The 23,216-nt window shown below is 37.2% G+C and overlaps 1 pseudogene across 1 annotated transcript; it reads left to right on the plus strand.

Annotated features, from left to right (window-relative positions):
* Positions 1-1,957: 1,957 nt before the first annotated feature.
* On the plus strand, positions 1,958-21,057 carry LOC114295889 (putative xyloglucan endotransglucosylase/hydrolase protein 30; annotated as a pseudogene). Its single transcript, XR_014344789.1, has 4 exons — positions 1,958-2,303; positions 8,171-8,259; positions 9,669-9,774; positions 20,482-21,057. The product of XR_014344789.1 is annotated as a putative xyloglucan endotransglucosylase/hydrolase protein 30 (transcript).
* The last annotated feature ends 2,159 nt before the right edge of the window (positions 21,058-23,216 follow it).

The raw sequence follows: 23,216 nt of genomic DNA on the forward strand, positions 1-23,216 counted from the left end.
TGGTCTAAATGCTAGATACATGTTAAGGCAATTTCATGGCATTACAAGACAAGTATGCAAGGCAAGCGTGGCGTGTCTAAACCAAGTAAAAACAGTGCTATATCGTGGAAAAATAGGCACAAATAACACTTAAGACATGGCCAACATGAACTTAAAAAATGTGCTCACACATGAGGCTAAAATGGCACTTTTTGAAGATAACAAGGAGAGGGGATGACCCTCTCATTCTTAAGACCTTAAACCACCATCCTCACCACTAAAATTCCTCAAGATTTCAGTGGTGAGGAGGCCCAAACAAGGTGGTCCCGAAACTCACCAAAAATAGCACAAAATGGGGCCAAATAAGGCCTAAGAGGGGATAAACGACCCCAAACACAAAAGTGGTCTTAATGAAGTATCTCAAACACAAAAAAACAGAACTTTTTTATGCTATACACAAAGCCCAAATCCGAAAGCAAGATAGGCTAAAAGGGTGTGCAAAAACGGGGAATAAAGAGGGTAAGAAGTTACCTTTGAAGACCAGCAAGAACCAGCAGCCTTTAGGTCTCAAAAACCAGTCCTCAACCTCTGAAAACAAGCTCCAAGAACCTCCAAGTGATGATGGAGGTGTGTGGCTATGAGTTGTAGTTCAAATGGCCAAAAACTAGACTCTTTTGGACCCCCTAACCCACCCAAATGTAGAGAGAGAGAGGGAGATATAGAGAGGGAGTGATATATATGTCATATATATCAGATTCTTCTAACCCCTAAAATGGAAGGAGAGGCTCTCCTTATATAGAGAAACCAAGGGGGCAAAGCTTCTCTTAGAAGCTTTGACCAAAAAGGCCAAGCTTCTCTTAGAAGCTTGGAGCAAAAGGGCCAAGAAGGCCAAGCTTCTTGGAGAAGCTAAACAAAAGGGCCAAGCTTCTTGGAGAAGCTAGGCAAAGGGGTCAAGAGGTTCAAGCTTCTTGGAGAAGCTAAAAAAAAAAAGGTCAAGCTTCTTGGAGAAGCTAAAAAAAAGGTTCAAGCTTCTTGGAGAAGCTAAAAAGGGTCAAGCTTCTTGGAGAAGCTAAAAAAAGGTCAAGCTTCTTGGAGAAGCTAAAAAAAGGTTCAAAAGGGTCAAGCTCCCTCAAGAAAAGGTCTCGGTCAGGACAAGTGGCCGATTGATCAAAACAGTGGCCGGCCGGCCAAACACAATGCTGACCGACCATCAATAGTGCCGATCGGCCATCACCAATGGCCAGTGGCAAGGAAACAAGGTCGGTGGCCTCAAGCCATGGCCGGTGAGGTGTGGGGATGGCCTACAAGCTACTTCCCACCCTCAGAAGCAAAACAACAAGTGTTTGGTGCAAAACCAGACACAAAATAGTCGAGTCGAGAGATCCTGAGGCAGGGCGCGTAGCCGAGACCTCCGGGAACTCAAGACGAACACGAACAAGGATGATCATCGAGTGTTCAAACGATGACGTCCAAGTCTTGAGGACGGTCAAAAATGGGGTGTCTACAATACTTTATTCATTTTGAGTTGCTACTTATATAGAGGGTTGAAGTCAGATTTGAAATCGTTCAAAATCTGAAGATATAATGTTTTAGATATGATCACATGAGCAATTTGGTTCCACTGTGATGAAGAATTTACTCATGAAGAGTCAAGAATCTTTACTTTTGCAGTTGTTGAGACTTATAATATATCTCACAAATTCACAAATCCACACAACATCTGAGACTGAAAAAAGCCAAACCTTAAATATTATCTTTCCCTTGTTTCAAATTATTCAAAATCTGTCATTTATATTAGGTTTTGGACCTCGATATTTTTTACATAATTCAATAACTGTAAATAAATATGAACAAAAACCAATGAAAATGGAAGGCTATGGATGTAACAAATTACATAGTAGCCAATCAACAGGGTATCTTCGTCATTAAAAAATAAAAACCATAGTAGCCAATCAAACACCGAGACCTTGTTTCTCACTTGGCATTTTCCAATTCTGTTATCTATATAAAGCTTGTAATGGAAGAAACAGATGGGAGGAGAGAGAAACCTTAAAAAGAACAAAAACAGAGGAAAAAAAGAAAAAAAAAACACACAAACAAAATGGATCGTTTACGTTGTTCTCTCTCTAGGACAACAATAACTCCTTCCCTCTCTCTCCTCTTATTCTTGTGTAATATACCCAACTTGGCATCAGCAGCAGCAGGTTTCAACAACCTGTCAACCATAACATTCAGTGAAGGCTACAACCCTCTCTTCAACGACTTCAACATCCTCCGATCCTTCGATGACTGGACTGTCTCTCTCCTCCTCAACCGCTTGTCCGGTATGCCACTCCACCCTCTTTTCCCCATTTTTTACGAAAAAAAATGTATAGAAGTAAAGAGAATGATTTGATAAGTGACTTTCTATTAAAACTCTAAGTTCCCAAACAAGGCATACGGGGGAAGAAAAGAAAATTAGAATTTGAGATTTGTAAATAAACTTGAGTTTTTAATTTTGTCAATTTAAACTAACATTTAAATTTTTTTATTTTTTTTTTTATCTAAAGCATCTGTTTATTTTTGTTAAGTAAGTTTGTCAAAAAAAAAGTATTTTACTCACTAAACTTAATTTAGACATTTTTTTGTAAATCTACATGAAGTTTAATGGCTTAAATATATATATATTTTTGACAGTTTTACTTAATGAAAATAAACTGATGGTTTAAATTAAAAATAAATTTAAAAAATTGGAGTTTAAATTGACAAAATTAAACTTTTAAGATTTATTTTGTTACAAAACTTAAACTTTAGGATTTTTTTTCTTCTCTACATATAAAATATATGTACATCATAATTGTAAATAGTATTATGGGAAGTGTGGGGACATAATTTTTGAATGACAACACGTGGTCGAAGTGTCACCGAAGTGCCAGCCGAGGTGTCACGTGTCCTAGTCATGACGCCGAGATCATCTCGGTTAGGCCGAGATTATCTGCGAAGATACCGAAATCCGAGATAAGTGGATAAAGGACAAGAGTCCTAGAATGGGAGAGGACTTCAATTTGGATAAAGATAAAACTCTTAGAGAGTTTATGCCAATCCTACTGGGAGTCTAAAATTAGCAGTAATCCTAAGTCCATTGAAGCTAGGCTTCTATTGGGATTAGGTGTAACGCCCTCAAAATAACAACATTAAACACATCCATATAGAGACATGCATTGATACATAAAAGTCCACATTCATCTATTCATCAGAGTATTTCATTACAAAAGTATTACATGGTTACAACAGAAGCAAATGCCTTACGGGCTTACAGCTTTCCAAGTTAACACTTGGTTACAAAAGAGGGTGCTAGCTTAAATACACATTAAGTTCTAGGCTCAAATCTATATGTGATACAATCAAGAAAGAATAAGGCAACAAAAAGTATGTCTGCCTCTAGCCTTCCAAGCTATGTCCTCAGAGGTGGCGTGCTACCTGTACCTGAAAATGATGTTCCCATATAGGGTGAGCCACAGCCCAGTAGAAATATACTAAACCGACTATGAACAATGCCTAAAAGATTAGCAACTGATAGATAGTCAATACTTACGCTTCCATTTACATCTTATAAAAATTCCATGACAGCCAAGTCTATGTTACAATTCACTTTTCATTTCTTATTCAACCTTGAGTTTGAAAACAAGGCTCAGTACTCTGGCCAAAACATTTGATGAGATTATAGTTCATCACTAGAACACTTTCGAAATCCAAGGTGGATACACATTTTGGTGTTGTATCAATAACGCATAAACTACTTCCATACTTCGCAAACAAAGATGATATACATTTTAGTGTTATATCAAATCAAACAAACTTTTCAGTAGATAAGCATATGAGCTATATCAATACCTCAACAGATAAGCATATGAGCTATATCAACATTCCAATAGATAAGCATATGAGCTGTATCAACACTTCAATAGATAAGCATATGAGCTGTATCAACATTCCAATACTACAATGGGTGAGCATATGAGCTGCATCCCTGGGTCCATCCCCCATCTTCCCGTAACCATTAACCGGTTTAGAGGTACATCCCCCATCTTCCCCTAAACTGTGGAGTACATCCCCCATCTCCTCCCATACACAAGTAATGCATATAAACACAGAATCACATATGCAATCAATCAATACATAAAATTAATGTATTCTATCAATCGTCTACATATAATGCATATAAACACATTGGTCACATGCACAATCCACAGATACATAAAGTTAATGTATTCTATCAACCGTCATACTCTATGACACATCCAATTGATTAGTTTTAGTTTGCCTAATCATCATGCATTGTCTACAACAATCAACACTACCCTCCACCGGTAGCCCAAAGCAATTATTTCTAAGCAGGAAATAAATGCACAAATGGATAATATATCAACATTTTAACATTCTCAATACAACTCCTCATTTCCAACAATTAATTATACAAATTAATTAACCAATGTAATTAGGGCATATTCCATAATTAACATCACAACTCTTAGGTTCCATTTTCATTAATGTTTTAACATTAATTTCATTTTTCCATGCCCAACATGCATTTAGGTTTTATATGATTAAAACCCCAACTTTTGTAAAACTACACAAGGCCCAAACTTTCTCAAAATTACCCAACAATCCCCAACATATCAAAATGCTAAAATTCAAAGACAAAGTTCATAAGATGGAGTAGGTTATCCCTACCTCAAATAATGGGACCCAACGAAGGAGATGAAGAAACGGAAATGCTCCAAATCCCGAAATTTTCAGATTAAAAGATAGCCCTCGACGATCAACACAACTTTTGTAAAGGCCTAAGGTGAGAAAACAACTCCTACTAGATCAATCCTAAGAGAGAAGTTAGGGTTCTAGTGTGAGGAACTCTCAAAATAGCTTTTTGGAAAAGTAAGAGAGAGAAAGGATGTTGAAAAGTGAACAAAAAAGTCGGATCTCGGCTTTATATAAAAGTCGCCCCGCTCGAGCGTCGCTCACAGACTCCCGCTCGAGCGGCGGATACACACTCCCAGAACTTTTGCAGACAGGTCTCCCGCTCGAGCTTCCAACTCCCCGCTCGAGCGGCACTCACACAATCCCGCTCGAGCGGCCAATCCCATGCTCGAGCGTCGAACACTGCATAGGAGATACTGGATGGGTGAAACTCCCGCTCGAGCGCCAAAACCCCCGCTCGAGCGGACAGGTCAGAATCTGGGCAACTAGTTTTGGTTTCTAATCTCAACCAACCTATAACAAATCTGCCCAACACATCCTATAACTCAAATACAAAGTAAGAAATGATGTACACCAGGTAATAATCAACTACTATCATCCACGGACACATGTCCGGATCACTGTACAACAAGGGTAAACCCGGGATCGCTATATTAGGTTTGTGTTGGCTATAAAAGAGAGGCACCCTCATGGGTCTAAGATATGCTTTTTATGCTCTGAATAGTGAGTTAAGTGCTTTTGCTATCTTTGAGAGATAACTGACTTGATCGTCGGAGTGCCCCCGGGCGGACGAACCGCCACCGGAATATCTTATTTTTTGTGACAGGTCGTTCGGCCCTAATCTATTCTACCAGTGTTCTCCAGCTGAGTGCTTGATTGACAGTGTGGTCGGAAATTGACACACACAATTTGGCGCTGTCTGTAGGAAAGAAAGGAGAATAGATGGCCAACGACGGACAGAAAGAGAAGGTTAAGGACGACACCCCTACTGGAAGCGAGAAACACATTGACCTTGACATCGAAAAAGACAACTGCACCGAAGAGACTTGTGATAAGAATCACGGAGGAAAGGACGTCGGCCAGGAGGGCGGCGTATCGAAGAAATCGAACCGGATCGGGTATTATAACGAGGACGACCTCCAGGTACGGAAAGGTAGATGCCTACGGAGAGAAAACAAGATAAAGGGAATGGCGGACCTGCAAACGGTCGTCAATTTCATGATGCAGAACAATGTCATGCAGCCACCGTTCCCGTTACAAGATACACCGATTTCAGCAGCCAAGAAAAGTGCCCAGAAATGGGGGCAGAAAATGGTTCATGCAGTCCCTTAATATGGCGGGACCAAGGGTCGGGCATGGAGAATCCCAGAAGACACGTCGAACAAACGAAACCTGCACCAAAGAACATCAGGATGTTTAGGGGAAAGAATTCTGTTTTGACACGACCAATGGAGGGAGGTCCAAAAGGACTCACAATGACACTGGAAGTAGTGCACCAAAGAGGCTGAAATCCGGAGATAGCCGAGTTTCTGGACAAACCAAGGAGGATCTGAGGGATTACCTCCAAAGAAAGCGGCAAGATGCTGAGGTGACCTCTCCGGTCAAGCCGAGGATACCGTTCTCGGTAGAGTTGGACAAATTTGAGGCCCCGAAAAGGTTCCACATACCGAGATTCCAAATATACGATGGTAAGTCGGACCCGAACTTTCACGTTGGCTTGTACCTGAACTCGATGGCATTATACACCGGGAACGAACCGTTGCTCTGCAAGGTGTTCCCCTCGTCCTTTGGGGAAATTGCATCAGAATGATTTCACAAGTTGCCGAAAGGAACTGTGAAAACCTGAGAAGGCCTAGCCGAGATGTTCGTGGCCAGGTTTGTGACAAACAAACTACAACCATTAAGGGTGGACTCCCTTATGGCCATGAGAATCAGTGAGGATGCAAGCTTTAGGGCTTATGCCAAGAGGTATTACGAGGTGTTCAACCGAATACCAGGATGCAACCAAGAGGTGGCGGTCGTGTCCTTTAAGAACGGCCTGAAAGATGACTGCCTGCTTCGAAAATCACTGGCAAAGACACTGCCAAAGAGCATGGAGGAACTCATGGCCAGAATTGAGAAGTATGCAAGGGTCGAGGAAGACACGTGGGGGGCAGAGGGCTGGAGAATGATGCTTGGGACTTGGAAATTTACAAGTTGCAGTTAAACCGAGAATGTGTTTAACACTTGTTGAAATTTAAATTTACAAGTTGAAGTTAAACCGAGGTCGTGTTTAACACTTGTTGAAATTTTAAGAAAAATTTACAAGCTGAAATTAAACCGGAATCATGATTACATAAAGGAATGATATAGGTTCCATCACCTCAGGATGCCGAGGTAATAGAACCTAGGGGACAGTTATGGGGACATAATTTTTGAATGACAACACGTGGCCGAGGTGTCATCGAAGTGACAGCCGAGGTGCCACGTGTCCTGGTTATGATGCCGAGATCATCTCGGCTAGGCCGAGGTTATCTGCGAAGATACTGGAATCTGGGATAAGCAGATAAACGACAAGAGTCCTAGAATGGGAGAGGACTTTAGTTTGGATAAAGATAAAACTCTTAGAGAGTTTATCCCGGATAAAGGACAAGAGTCCTAGAATGGGAGAGGACTTTAGTTTGGATAAAGATAAAACTCTTAGAGAGTTTATCCCAATTCTACTGGGAGTCCAATATTAGTAATAATTCTAAGTCTATTGAAGTGAAGTTTCTATTGGGACTAGGTTTGTGTTGGGTATAAAAGAGAGGCACCCTCATGGGTCTAATATATGCTTTTTATGCTCTGAATAGTGAGTTAAGCGCTTTTGCTATCTTTGAGTGCCCCGGGTGGACGAACCACCACTGGAATCTCTTCTTTTTGTGACAAATCGTTCGGGCCTAATCTATTCTGCTAGTATTCTTCAGCTGAGTGCTTGATTGGCAATGTGGTCAGAAATTGACACACACAGAAAGTATTCAGTGATATGCATAGAAATTCAAGTGTTAGGCTCGTGAATATGTTCAAAATTTCAGTTGCATATATTTATATATATATATAAATTATAGTAATCAAAGTGGCCATATCAGTTGTTAATTGATTCATGAATGTTTATGAATTAACATGCATTGAGAATCGACTGATATATGTATTATGAGAATGTTGAGTACATCAATATTAAAATAGCAAAAATTGAATACATATTAACGGTTGATTGATATATCAAATTGATTTTTTTTAAACATCCATTGATATTAGAGAAATTATCAATTAGTGAAATTTTCAAAAACTAATTACTGAATCATGATAAAATTTATATTTTAATTACTAATACATACAAAATTTATCACTTATTTATAATTAGTTTTCAAAACTATAAAGTGAAAATTTTCCATTGATATTTAAAGTCATGATACTATTTTTGTTCCTCAATTAGGGTCTGGTTTTATTTCACCGGACTACTACAATTATGGGCTGTTCAGTGCAAAAATCAACTTGCGATCCAATCACTCTGCCGGTATTGTGGTTGCATTTTATGTAAGTGATCCTTTATATATAGGGTTTCGTTAATAGGTTAAAATATTTTGGCTTCTTTTGGCAAAGAGTTTTTGAGTCATATTATTTTTTTATTTTTTTACATATTTTTTTTATAAAAAAAGTTAATAAAAATTAACTTTTAACTTATTTTCCAAAACAATGCGTAAAAGTGTAATAAAATATGTATAATACTTTTGAACTTCCTTATTATGTGCTCTAAGGTACATGTTAACAAAATTCATATTTATATATTTTTTTGTTGCTTACAAACCCATAAATTGTACAAACTTCATATAATGAAAAACTTATTGTTTGCTCCTTGTACATGCTGATATGGTGCTCCAACTTAGGTTTTATTAGTTGAACTTAAAAAGTGCACTTATTTACTATCTTGTGGTCTCCTTTTGGAGACAACTGGACAAGTGTCCCTTTATAATTAATATGAAACAATGTACCAAGAACACCCAATAACTCCTCTCATATAATACTAGGGAACCTTGAATTTTTATTTTGCTCATTCTAAAGGGACAACAGTTACTGTTGTGCAGTCAAATAAGTATATTTTGGGAGTTTATTTTGATAATCTAAACCGTTCACATTTTAAAATACATCAAGTAGAACATACTTGCAAAAAATCAAGTTCATCAAATATCGTTAACCCTTTCATCCACTCACATTTGTATCTACAAAAATAAATAACAATTATAATTTAAAATATTAAAATGAATACAAATGTGAGTGGATGAAATGATAGACGATATTCAATTAACTTGATTTTTTTACAGGTATATTCTACTTGATATATTCTAAAATGTGAACGGTTCGGATTATCGAAATGAGTCCCAAAATGGACCTATTTAGCTGCACAACAATCAGAAGCCACCCAAATCCATTCCAAAGTGATGTAAATGTATATAAGAAAAATAATATATAAATCTACTTTATAAATTCACTTTCTAAACTTAGTGATATGTCAACAAGATGATTAGTTGATAATTAAAAAATAAATGAGATATAAAATTGACTTAAATATTTTAATAGAATATCATATCATTAAGTCTAATTTTTTAGTCTAAATAACAATACACTTTTACGAATGAAAGTAGTGATACTTGAATAAATAAATACAGGTAGAATCTATTATTTTGTATTGAGTGATAATAAAAATGGGGTAAAGAAAATGGATAGCCAATCATTGATGTATAACATTTAAAATCCATGCAAAAAAGGTTGTTTTTCCTTAATTTTTTAAAACTATATTAATTAGTCCCCATAATGATATTAACATTATGCATAATTAATTGTTCTTGTTATTCCTAAAAAAAAAAAAAAAAAAAAAAATGCTCTTGTTTGCTTTCTTTTTTTTTTCTTTTTTTTTTCTTTTTTGACATGAACAGACATCAAATGGAGATGTATTCGAGAAAACACATGAAGAATTGGACTTGGAGTTCCTACCAAAGAGTTTCATCGTTACACCATTCTCTGGACCTCCAAATCCATCATGTAAGCTTTTCATTTCATTTTCTTTTTTCTTTTCTTTTCCAGGAAAGTTTTAGTTGTAAACATAAATTTCAGAACATAAACCTTACACTTTGGATCATTTACCATGTGTATTATCAAGAAATCAAGACAAAATGACATACTTGAATCCATTGATGAACGGTTAAACGGAAGCGTGATTATCAATGAACTCTTTGTTATTGATTATGTTATTGCCTTCTAATCCTTTCCCCTTTGGTGCCTTATGTTTCTCCTTGAGAGGATTTAGGAAAAAATGGCAGTGTTCTTATTTTTCACCTGGGAAGGAATAGGGACCATAACCTTTTAAAGGTTATAATTGGTTTTCAAAACTGAAAGGTTGTGGAAGTTCAAAAGGAATGAAAACCAACTTTAACCAATATGTCTTAATTTCTATTTCTGCCCCTCATAGAAATAGAAATTATACAACTAGTATCTACACATTAGGTCCATAACACATATACCCTTAAGCCTATTAACTAAATTGAATCACTTAAATTGTAGGCTTCTTATAAATGATAACACCACATTTAATTATGTGGTCCCATTGAGACATTATCTAACAATCTCCCACTGGACCACACATGTATCCTGAAAAATGTGCTTAACTTTAGTGAGCTCAGAAATTTGTTATCATAACTTGAGGTATCCAAACAATCTTGTCCATTAACTATATTAATATAGGATCAAAGCGGTCTTCGTTACATCAATCGTAACTCGACCCACCAATGGTCACGTATACTAATACAACTAAATGACATAGATCAATCATGGATGCGTAGCATGGAAATTACATGTGATGTGATCCATATATGCCTATTTCCAACTGGTCCTACTTAACTTTATTGAGATCAATACTTCACAATACGTAACTGTAAAACCCAAGTTTTAAATATTATTATTTTATTGGATAGATTAGTAATTAAATTAACTTATATGAGTCATTTATTAATATCAAAGAATTAGTTATGAGATGGCATTATATTTCCTATTAATTTTGTAACTTTGAGAAATTAGGTTAATAAGTCCACCTATTGTGGCTTTAAGTCTTGGAAAACAAACAAAACAGAGGCTATGAATTGTGCCATAGGCGGCTAGGGTTTGAGAAGGTAAAAGATAAAAGAAAAGAAAAAGAGAAGAGAGGCTTGTGCTGCAGAAAGGGTTTGGAAGAGTTGAAGGTGAAGGCAGCAAGCAAGAGTTTGGAAAAGTTTAAAATTAAAGAAAAGAAACCCAAACCAAGGAAGAGGGAGGATTCATAAGAGTGGTGGTTTTGCTTTATTCATCACTTAGGTAAGATTTATTTTATTGTATTCCTATCTATGATTTTAGTGTTAATATATCAATAGATGATTTTATGGGCATATATGATTAAATAGATATATTGATGTAGTCTATGTTGGGGGTCTCAATTTTGCTCAATTTTAGAGTGTATTTTGCATTCCATTTGGGTGGTTTATATTTTGAAATCGATATGTGATGGGTTAAGTTTAATGGTGGTGTATTTGTGGGATACACGATTGACTACAAGCAATTACAAATTGTTACGTGTATATAAACAACAATAGAATAATATGGGTTGAGAATTTCCGAAACCGTGATGGCTTTGTTTTGATGCTAAATTGGGGGAGTTCTCAATAGGCAATTGGGTTAATTTATTTTATTGTTGTTACAAGAAGAGATGAATGGATGCACATAATAATTGTTTATGCGGTGTAATATTTTATTAGGTTTGTGAGATTGAGGTGGATCTTGATAAATTGAGATTAGCTTGGAAAATATTATTTTAGCTGTTTGAAGGTAAGTAACCCTCTATCACTGTTGGTTCATTTTCATTCGTATCAAATCGTTTAAAATCATAAATATTTATTTATAACCTTTATGTTCTCTTAAAATAAAATATGGGTCAAGTATAAAATAACATCGAATATTATTACGAAAATTATTCGAATATTTGGTGAAACTATTCTGAAAATTGTACCAAATGTTTATTCTGAAAATATCGAATATTTTTATTTAAAAGTTGTGTATTGTTTGAATTCTGAGCATCACTCTAGTCTGACTATGATTTGGACCCTAGCCAATGGGGGTTATTTATTGGCACAGAAACTAGTTTCTTTTGGGGCTTTACCACCGGCCTACGTGTGGTTCTGGGCCTTGTCACGGGCTAAGTGACCGTAGTCACCAAGACTTGGGTTTTGTGAATTGCATCATTGAACCATTTGAATATCGAACCATCAATTTTGAACAACGAAATTTCATTGAATTACCTCATTGTCTTTTCAATTAAAATGTATTGCTACACTGTTTATTTTCAGCTACGAAACATCTTACAAAATAATTGTTCATTTATTGAATGGTAGCAAAAAAATATATTTATTGGTTATCTACTATTTTTTTTGTATACTTGATCCAGCTAACAGTGATGGTTGGTTATTTACTGGGCTGTCTAGCTTACCCTTATTTTATTTTTCAGATTCTGAGGAGTAGAGCTGCGCGGGGTTTTTACTTGTGGGAGTGCCGAGAATAGGACTATGATTTAAGTACTTGGATTATTATTATTATTTCTTTTATTAGTGGACTTGGTGGACAATTTCATATGATAAGAATTATCTATTTGTATGGTTTTTAGCATTATGATATTTAGGGATTTAATTTGAGTATTTTACAATGTTGGTTATGTGTTGGACTCTTAGCTTTGCATGCTCACTTAAATGAGTGTGCGGCGTTGTCACGGAGCTTGGGGCGTGACAATTTTATGGTATCAGAGTCAGGTTATAATTTTAAAGGCTGGTATAAAATAGTGGTGAGATTGGGTAGATATAGTATTGGGAAGGCTTATAATTTGATATAATGTTAATTTTATTTACATGTTATAGGGACTTGAGAATAGAATAAGATGAAGTTTTATTATTGATGCATATAGGTTGCAATGGAACATGAGGAGACATTGGGAAATCTCGTGTGGTTAGTACAGATAGCAGGAGATTGCTTGTAGACTTGACTGTTTTAGATATGCGGGACTTTGACATAATTCTTGGAATGGATTGGTTGGAAACCAATTATGCTTCTGTTGATTGTCGAGGCAAAAGGGTAGTATTTCAGTTTCCTGATCAACTAGGATTTTGTTTTCTGGGTAGTGGACTTAACACTCCTCCTTTGGTAGTCTCAGCTTTGCAAGCTAGACGATTGTTGAGGAATGGTTGCGAGGGTTATTTTGCATCTGTGAGAGATATTCATGAGACTGGATTGAAGTTAGAGGATATTCTAGTTGTAAAGGGATTTCCCGATGTTTTTCCTGACAACTTACCGGGGTTGCCACCAGATAGAGAGATTGAGTTTGTCATCAAATTGATACCCGGCACGGGTCCTATCTCTAGGGCTCCGTATCGAATGGCCCAGCAGAGTTGAAAGAGTTGAAGGAACAATTACAAGAGTTACTAGATAAGGACTTTATTAGGCCTAGTGTTTTTCCTTGGGGTGCGCCCGTTTTATTTGTGAAAAAGAATAATGGTAGTTTTCGCCTTTGCTTTGATTATCGAGAGTTAAATAAGGTGATAATTCGAAATAAACATCCTTTGCCTAGGATAAATGACCTATTTGATCAGTTGCAAGGAGCACAAGTCTTTTCTAAGATTGACCTTCGTTTTGGCTATCAACAGTTGAAGGTTAAGGCGGAAGATATACCTAAGACAGCCTTCTGAACTAGATATGGGCATTATGAATTTTTAGTGATGTCATTTGGGTTGACCAATGCGCCTGTTGCTTTTATGGATTTAATGAACAGAATATTTCAACCCTTCTTAGATTAGTTTATGGTAATTTTTATTTATGACATTCTTGTGTACTCGAAGAGTAAAGAGTAGCACAAAGAACATCTGAGAATAGTGTTGCAGATATTAAGGGAGAAGAAATTATTTGCTAAATTAAAGAAGTGTGAATTTTGGCTGGAGAGTGTATCATTTTTGGGTCATGTGATATCTAGAGATGGGGTGTCTATTGACCCTAAGAAAGTGGAGGCGGTGGTAGAGTGGAATAGGCCTACTAGTGTCACTGAAATTTGTAGCTTCTTGGGTTTAGCAGGTTATTATAGAAGGTTTGTTGAGAGATTTTCCCAAATTTCTATGCCTTTGACTCGTTTAACACAAAAAAGGGTTAAATTTGAATGGTCTAATGATTGTGAGAAGAGTTTCCAGGATCTAAGGAGTCGATTGGTGTCTACTCTAGTACTTCTAGTTTCGTCCGGAGATGAAGGTTTTACCATCTATAGTAATGCATCAAAGATGGGTTTGGGTTGTGTCCTGATGCAGAATGATAAGGTAGTGGTATATGCGTCTAGGCAATTGAAGCCATATGAGCAGAATTATCCTACGCATGCTTTGGAGTTGGCTGCAGTGGTGTTTGCATTAAAAATCTAGAGGCACTACCTGTATGGGGTGAAATGTGAGATATTCACTGATCATAAAAGTCTAAAGTATATTTTCACTCAAAAAGAATTGAATATAAGGCAAAGGAGATGGTTGGAGCTATTAAAGGATTATGATTTGACTATCAATTATCATCCAGGAAAAGCCAATGCAGTGGCTGATGCCATGAGTAAAAAGACCCCAAGTAATTTGGCTACCTTGATCACTGACCAAAAGAATATCTTAGAGGACTTGCGAAAGTTGAATATTGAGATTAGATGGCACAACCATGGAGCGCAGTTGGCAAACCTTAGGGTTCAACCCACATTGATTAATAGAATTAAAGACGCTCAAGGAAGAGATCCTCAGTTGCAAAAACTTAAGGCTGAAATGGAAATAGGGCTACAGATGGAATTTTGTATGCACAAAAATGGAACCTTGAGATTTGGAAGGAGGTTATGTGTGCCTAATGATTTAGAGCTCAAGAGAGAAATCCTTAGAGAAGCTCACAGTTCAGGGAAATTGCTCAGTATGTTGCTCAATGTTTGGTATGTCAACAAGTGAAAGTTGAACATCAGAGACCTGCAGGTAAGTTACAACCTTTTCTTATTCCCGAGTGGAAGTGGGAACATATTACTATGGATTTTGTGACAAGGTTGCCTAGGACCCAAGGTGGTAACAATGCTATTTGGGTTATTATTGATTGATTGACCAAATTCGCTCACTTTCAAGCTTTTAAGGTAGGGTTCTCCTTAGAGAGGTTTGCAAAATTGTATATCAAAGAGATTGTGAGGTTGCATGGTATTCCGATGACCATAGTGTCGGACAGAGATAGCAGATTTGTATCTATGTTTTGGAGGAGTTTGCACGCAGCTTTGGGTACTAGTTTGAATTTTAGCACGACCATTCATCCTCAAAGTGATGGACAGTCTAAGAGAACTATTCAGACTCTTGAGGACATGTTGAGGGCCTGTATTAATGATCTTGGAGGTTCTTGGGATGAATATTTGGCCTTAGTGGAATTCTCTTATAATAATAGTTATCATGCGAGCATTCAGATGGCACCATATGAGGCTTTATATGGACGAAAGTGTAGATCACCTATTTATTGGGATGATGTGGGCAAAAGGAAGTTGTTAGGGCCTGAGATTGTGCAACAAACAGTGGACAAGATCAATCTTATTAGAGAGCGACTTCGCACTGCACAGAGTAGACAGAAAAGTTATGCAGATAATAGGAGACGCGATTTGGTGTTTGGGGTTGGAGTCCATGTGTTCCTTAAGGTGTCTCCTATGAAAGGAGTAATGAGATTTGGTGTTCGTGGTAAACTGAGTCCTAGATTTGTTGGACCATATGAGGTTTTAGATCGAATTGGTGAGGTAGCTTACAGACTTGCCCTACCACCTTCACTAGCTGGAGTTCATAATGTTTTTCATGTCTCAATGTTAAGGAAGCATATATCGGATCCTAGTCATGTGATTGATCATGCACCGTTGCAGTTTAAGGAGGATTTGACATATGAGGAACACCCTATACGAATTGTTGATAGGAAGGAACAGGTTTTGAGGCATCGAGTCATCCACTATGTTAAGGCTCAATGGAGTAATCACTCAGAAAGAGAAGCAACTTGGGAACTCGAGGATGAAATGAAACGAAAGTATCCACAACTTTTTGAGACATCAGGTATGTCAAATTTCGAGGACGAAATTTCTTTTAAGGAGGGAAGGATGTAAAACCCAAGTTTTAAATATTATTATTTTATTGGATAGATTAGTAATTAAATTAACTTATATGAGTCATTTATTAATATCAAAGAATTAGTTATGAGATGGCATTATATTTCCTATTAATTTTGTAACTTTGAGAAATTAGGTTAATAAGTCCACCTATTGTGGCTTTAAGTCTTGGAAAACAAACAAAACAGAGGCTATGAATTGTGCCATAGGCGGCTAGGGTTTGAGAAGGTAAAAGATAAAAGAAAAGAAAAAGAGAAGAGAGGCTTGTGCTGCAGAAAGGGTTTGGAAGAGTTGAAGGTGAAGGCAGCAAGCAAGGGTTTGGAAAAGTTTAAAATTAAAGAAAAGAAACCCAAACCAAGGAAGAGGGAGGATTCATAAGAGTGGTGGTTTTGCTTTATTCATCACTTAGGTAAGATTTATTTTATTGTATTCCTATCTATGATTTTAGTGTTAATATATCAATAGATGATTTTATGGGCATATATGATTAAATAGATATATTGATGTAGTCTATGTTGGGGGTCTCAATTTTGCTCAATTTTAGAGTGTATTTTGCATCCCATTTGGGTGGTTCATATTTTGAAATCGATATGTGATGGGTTAAGTTTAATGGTGGTGTATTTGTGGGATACACGATTGACTACAAGCAATTACAAATTGTTACGTGTATATAAACAACAATAGAATAATATGGGTTGAGAATTTCCGAAACCGTGATGGCTTTGTTTTGATGCTAAATTGGGGGAGTTCTCAATAGGCAATTGGGTTAATTTATTTTATTGTTGTTACAAGAAGAGATGAATGGATGCACATAATAATTGTTTATGCGGTGTAATATTTTATTAGGTTTGTGAGATTGAGGTGGATCTTGATAAATTGAGATTAGCTTGGAAAATATTATTTTAGCTGTTTGAAGGTAAGTAACCCTCTATCACTGTTGGTTCATTTTCATTCGTATCAAATCGTTTAAAATCATAAATATTTATTTATAACCTTTATGTTCTCTTAAAATAAAATATGGGTCAAGTATAAAATAACATCGAATATTATTACGAAAATTATTCGAATATTTGGTGAAACTATTCTGAAAATTGTACCAAATGTTTATTCTGAAAATATCGAATATTTTTATTTAAAAGTTGTGTATTGTTTGAATTCTGAGCATCACTCTAGTCTGACTATGATTTGGACCCTAGCCAATGGGGGTTATTTATTGGCACAGAAACTAGTTTCTTTTGGGGCTTTACCACCGGCCTACGTGTGGTTCTGGGCCTTGTCACGGGCTAAGTGACCGTAGTCACCAAGACTTGGGTTTTGTGAATTGCATCATTGAACCATTTGAATATCGAACCATCAATTTTGAACAACGAAATTTCATTGAATTACCTCATTGTCTTTTCAATTAAAATGTATTGCTACACTGTTTATTTTCAGCTACGAAACATCTTACAAAATAATTGTTCATTTATTGAATGGTAGCAAAAAAATATATTTATTGGTTATCTACTATTTTTTTTGTATACTTGATCCAGCTAACAGTGATGGTTGGTTATTTACTGGGCTGTCTAGCTTACCCTTATTTTATTTTTCAGATTCTGAGGAGTAGAGCTGCGCGGGGTTTTTACTTGTGGGAGTGCCGAGAATAGGACTATGATTTAAGTACTTGGATTATTATTATTATTTCTTTTATTAGTGGACTTGGTGGACAATTTCATATGATAAGAATTATCTATTTGTATGGTTTTTAGCATTATGATATTTAGGGATTTAATTTGAGTATTTTACAATGTTGGTTATGTGTTGGACTCTTAGCCTTGCATGCTCACTTAAATGAGTGTGCGGCGTTGTCACGGAGCTTGGGGCGTGACAAACAGAGCGTAATAAAATGAATATTTCATTTCTGCAGAAATTAATCTAATTACATAGATAAAACTCAAGGCTGACATAAAGCAGTAATATAAATACAAACTCCCACTAAACCAGAATGTTCTCAAATAGAACAACACCCATCTGAGCAGTGTGCTCATGAAAGACCTTGGGTGGTAGTCCCTTCGTAAGTGGATCCGCTATCATGGAGTTTGTCCCAATGTGCTCTATGAAAATCTGTCCACTCTGCACTCTTTCTTTTACAACTAGGAACTTGATATCAATATGCTTTGATTTTGTCGAGCTCCTGTTGTTATTGGAATATAAAACTGCAGACTTATTGTCACAATATAACTTAAGTGGTCTTGCAGTGCCTTATATTCTTCATTCATGGCTTCTATCCACTTATGAGAGTTGGAACTTTCCATGGCTTGACGAAAGTTGATTGGATTATCTTTCGACATTCCATTTTCTACCTCATGTTCCTGGAGATATACAATATAATCATCTGAAAATGCAAATCTCCTTTCTCTGGTGGATCGCCTTAATGGCACAGATTCTTGAGGTTGAGGTTGTAGAGTTTGTTCCTCAGGAACAATTACCTCATCTTGAATGGGGGTTTCAACTATATTATCTTGAACAACATTGTCTGGTTGAGGATCCGAAATTACTTCTCGAGCAATGACAGGTACAGGAACCTGTGATTGGTCAAAAGTAGTAGTAAGAAGTGGGATTACTCCTGCTTCCTCCTCAAAGACAATGTCTCTAACTGGATTTCTCCCCCCAAACTCAACATCCTCAAAATACCTAGCACAACATTAATACCAAGCCTTTGGGTAGTGATATTAACTGTAAGTGGTATTCTTGTTGTAATGATCAAACATTGACAATAAGTTATGTCAAATAACAAATCTATCTTTTGATGGATTTATTATTCACATTAGGTTTTCTTGACAATTGGCACATGTTTATCACCACAAAATGTGTATGTAATTCTGCCAAGTCTTAATCATGTCTTTGGACCGATAAATACCCGCATGAGATACACAGACATGAACTTCAAAACATTTCATATAAAATAATCTAGACAAGAGAGATCACTTTTGTGACATCTTGTTTGAATTGACTTATATTGAGAATGTTAGAAAATTAAATTTCTGTAGACGTTGTATGAAATAACATTAAATTTAAAGATTTCTAAATTTGTGACCCCATATATGTTATATAATCTGCAGCAATTCCAATTATATATATACATATATAAATAGAATTGACGGGTCCAAAAACAAATAGTTTTTTTTTTTTTTTTTTTTATGATGTTCAAAATTAAACCGATCAAATCGCAAGATATATCTATATATATATATAAATACATGATGTTCATCCATTTGAGAGGAAAAAAAAAACTGCCCACCGAATCATTTTACAATTCCAGAAAACAGATTGCCATTTTCACAGAACAAAACAGGAAAAAACAGAATTTACATCCATAAGAAAATTCAGAATCTGATTCCAGGAAACTAAATAGAATGAATAAAGCATATCAATTCTGATAAGACACATGATATGCTGGCTCTGATACCAATTGTAAACATAAATTTCAGAACATAAACCTTGCACTTTGGATCATTTACCATGTGTATTATCAAGAAATCAAGACAAAATGACATACCTGAATCCATTGATGAACGGTTAAACGGAAGCGTGATTATCAATGAACTCTTTGTTATTGATTATGTTATTGCCTTCTAATCGTTTCCCCTTTGGTGCCTTATGTTTCTCCTTGAGAGGATTTAGGAAAAAATGGCAGTGTTCTTATTTTTCACCTGGGAAGGAATAGGGACCATAACCTTTTAAAGGTTGTAATTGGTTTTCAAAACTGAAAGGTTGTGGAAGTTCAAAAGGAATGAAAACCAACTTTAACCAATATGTCTTAATTTCTATTTCTGCCCCTCATAGAAATAGAAATTATACAACTAGTATCTACATATTAGGTCCATAACATATATACCCTTAAGCCTATTAACTAAATTGAATCACTTAAATTGTAGGTTTCTTATAAATGATAACACCACATTTAATTATGTAGTCCCATTGAGACATTATCTAACAATAGTACACGTCAATGCCCTTCTTTGGTCTCATTAGCTTTTTAGATCTTCTAATTTAAAATATGTTGTAAATCTTTTAGTGTAGCTTTTCAGAATTTGTAAAAAAAAAGGTTAAACATGTTTTGATTAAATAAGTTGTTGGATAACTTTTTTGTTGTATAAATATCCGCGACAATCTCAAAAATTATATTTAAGGCAAAAAAGATGAGATTAGTTTGTTCATATTCATTTAATGGTTTTTTGATTGTAACTTAAGAAAATTTCAACTTTTTTTTTTTTTGGTCAAATGAGCTATAATCTAAAATTATAATCATACACTACTAACTTCTTTTTTTTCCTATTATAATCTATAATCTCATTTTGTTTTTACTCCAATGTGTATCCCACAACATGTATTTATTGTGTGGCCTATCTCTTTTCCTATAAATCTTTTACTTCGTAACCTATAGATTCGGATTCTATATGGTTGGTTGGCCACAAGGCCAAATAACACACAGAATCCATATCCATTGCATACTAATTATTTGGTGTAAATTCAGATATCCATTGCATACTAATTAGTTGGGGTAAATTCAGATTCTACATTGATGAAGTTCCTATAAGGGAGGTGCTGCGCAACGATAACATGGGCAGCGACTACCCATCAAAGCCGATGTCCTTATATGCCACCATCTGGGCCACCTCTGGCGGCAAATACAAAGTCAACTACGCCTACCAACCCTTCATCTCCTCCTACAAAGACCTCGTCCTCCAAAGCTGTGTTGTTGACCCCATCCAGCAAATCCCCTCCTCCGCCAGTTGCGACGACAAGACCGCTGCCCTCGAGACGGCCGAATTCGCCACCATCACCCTGGAGGGCCGCAAGGCCATGAGTTGGTTTCGAGAAAGATATATGTATTATTCGTATTGTTATGATAATGTGAGGTACCCCGTGCCACTACTAGAGTGTGTGATTGTCCATTCAGAGTGGCACTTGTTTAAGAACACCGGAAGGTTGAAGCAAGCCTTGAAAATGAAATTCAGCCGCCACCAGAACTACCACCGTCGTAGCTCAAGGCAGAAGAGTTGGGTCCCAGCTGTTGCTGCTTCGGGTGCTACCGCCATCATGTGTGTGTATATTAATTAAGAAAATTATATTTTGTCACCAATGAATTTCACTGTTACATCGTAACATTATTTTTGGGGTATAATAGGTCTTACCTTGGCACTGTGTCACGGGCCGACTCCTTTAGAGGCGCAGCGGATCAATTTTTGCTCGTGTGGCGCTCAAACTCCACCAAGTTTAAGCCCGCCATAGCTCATTGACAAATCGAGTGTTGATGGTCTCACCCGTTTGAACATTAGGCCCCAATGCTTTGTCGAGAAAAACAACTTCACAAGGAAGCTCCGTCTTCACCCGGATGCCACAAGTAGGCTTGACGCCTCAAGGGCACCAAGCACGGCATAAGTCGCTTCATAGCGCCAAGCTTACCTCAAGCAAGGTGCTCGCCCAACTTAAGTTTATGTCATCAAGGTGCCTAGCCACACAACAATGTGCTAGTGAAGGTCCTCAACTTAGCCGACAAGCCAACGTTGCATGTTGGGTCTTTAAAAGCATCCCGAAGTGTCGTAGGGTCAAGCATGCCTCAATAGATGCATATTGGATGGCCACTTGATCATGCGAAGCCCACAAGCCACCGGGGTCAATCTCTTGCCCACGGCGTAGTCCTCGTGCCAACACGTGTGCTAGATTCCGCCTAAGGCCATTGCGCACCTTAGCGTTGCACCAACGCGTAGCATGAGTAAGGCGACGTCTTAATCCGTAGCTTGCTCGTAGCATAATGTCGTCCCTCAATGAACGTAGTCATTGCATAGCTTGATGCCTTCATTCGATAGCCCACATATGCGGTGTCGCCTTCCAACCGCTTAGCTTAAGCCACGGGATCCCCTCGTGCAAGGTTGAACCCAAACCAAGGACTAGAGTTGGCACACGAGGCCTTCAGTGGTGCCTCGATAGCCCATTCGGTTCAAAACGAATCCCAAAGATACCATATTGCGTGGCATAATGGAAACAACGTAGTGGACCTCCCCTCGGGAGGACACGCGCAGTGCTTACATTAGTGCACCGTCCACGGGGCTCCCAAACCCACGTGGAGACTCTAGACACCCCTCTGGATGCCTAAAGCTCGCCCTTGAGTTGCCCCAAGGTTGCTCACTTCAAGCTCAGTTTGGGCGGGGAGGCAGGTAGGTAGCACACCATACCCCCTTATATATGCTTGTTAAGCAATTTTCCATCTGGCAGGAGGAAACATCATACATGTCTGAGGAGTCATAATGACTGGTTGGCTATTGGCATGGACTGCGGCTTTGCCGTTTGCTGGTTATTAGTGGCATACATGCCTTGGGCTACTTAGGGCCAATGTTAGGCCACGTTGGGGCACTTCCAATGGCCATTCTTGAGCACTCAAATGGCCACACCACCGTGAGCGAAACGTCACGGAGTTAGCCTTGCAAGGCAACCCGTGACACACTGGCAGCTATATCAGGGAAGATTCATCCATGTGTTTGGTGGAATCACTTTGAGAGAGTGAGAGATGGGGTCTTTCATAGGGCATATTCTAATATGCAATGTTTGTTGTGTAGATTCATGTAAAATGTGAAAGTGTGAAATTTATACAACGATGTTTTGTTTGAGTGCTATTAATCGCACCTTACTTTTTACTTTAGAATCCCGTCTTTTGTTAGTTATTTTTTATTTCATTATAAAATTTTAATTTTGTTCACATCTCTAACCTCTCTAATCTTATCGGCCACCACACCTTTCTCTGCCCATCCTCAACTCCGTCAACTCTCCCTACCACCTTTGCTAGCCCCTTCTTAGTCTATCCCCGCAACCCCCAACCCCTTCACACCCTCACCTCTACAACACAAGAGAGAGAGAGAGAGAGAGAGAGAGAGAGAGAGAGAGAGAGAGAGAGAGAGAGAATGGGTGTAGGGTTTGGGTGGTGAGGGCAAGGCTGGGAAGGAATGAGGGGAGGCAAAATGGTGACGTTAAGAAAGGGTGCAAGATGTCCAATCTATTAACCCCTATTTAGGATCGATCGATGCCTACTATTCCCAATCTTCTCAAGCTCTATTTAATTTACAATAATGAAATTGAAAGATTATTCCCTTATAATGGCGAATAATAATTCCATATCCGATGCATTTTTCATTTTTTTTTAATCAACTAAACATATGAATAAACATTTTGATAAAATAATCATTCAATTCCATTATAGCGAACCAAACATTTCCTTAGTAGCCATGGATTATCAAGACGGTTTAATTCC

The sequence above is a fragment of the Camellia sinensis genome, chromosome 11 (genome assembly GCF_055761805.1).
Source record: "Camellia sinensis isolate YWXY chromosome 11, ASM5576180v1, whole genome shotgun sequence".
NCBI lineage: Eukaryota > Viridiplantae > Streptophyta > Magnoliopsida > Ericales > Theaceae > Camellia > Camellia sinensis.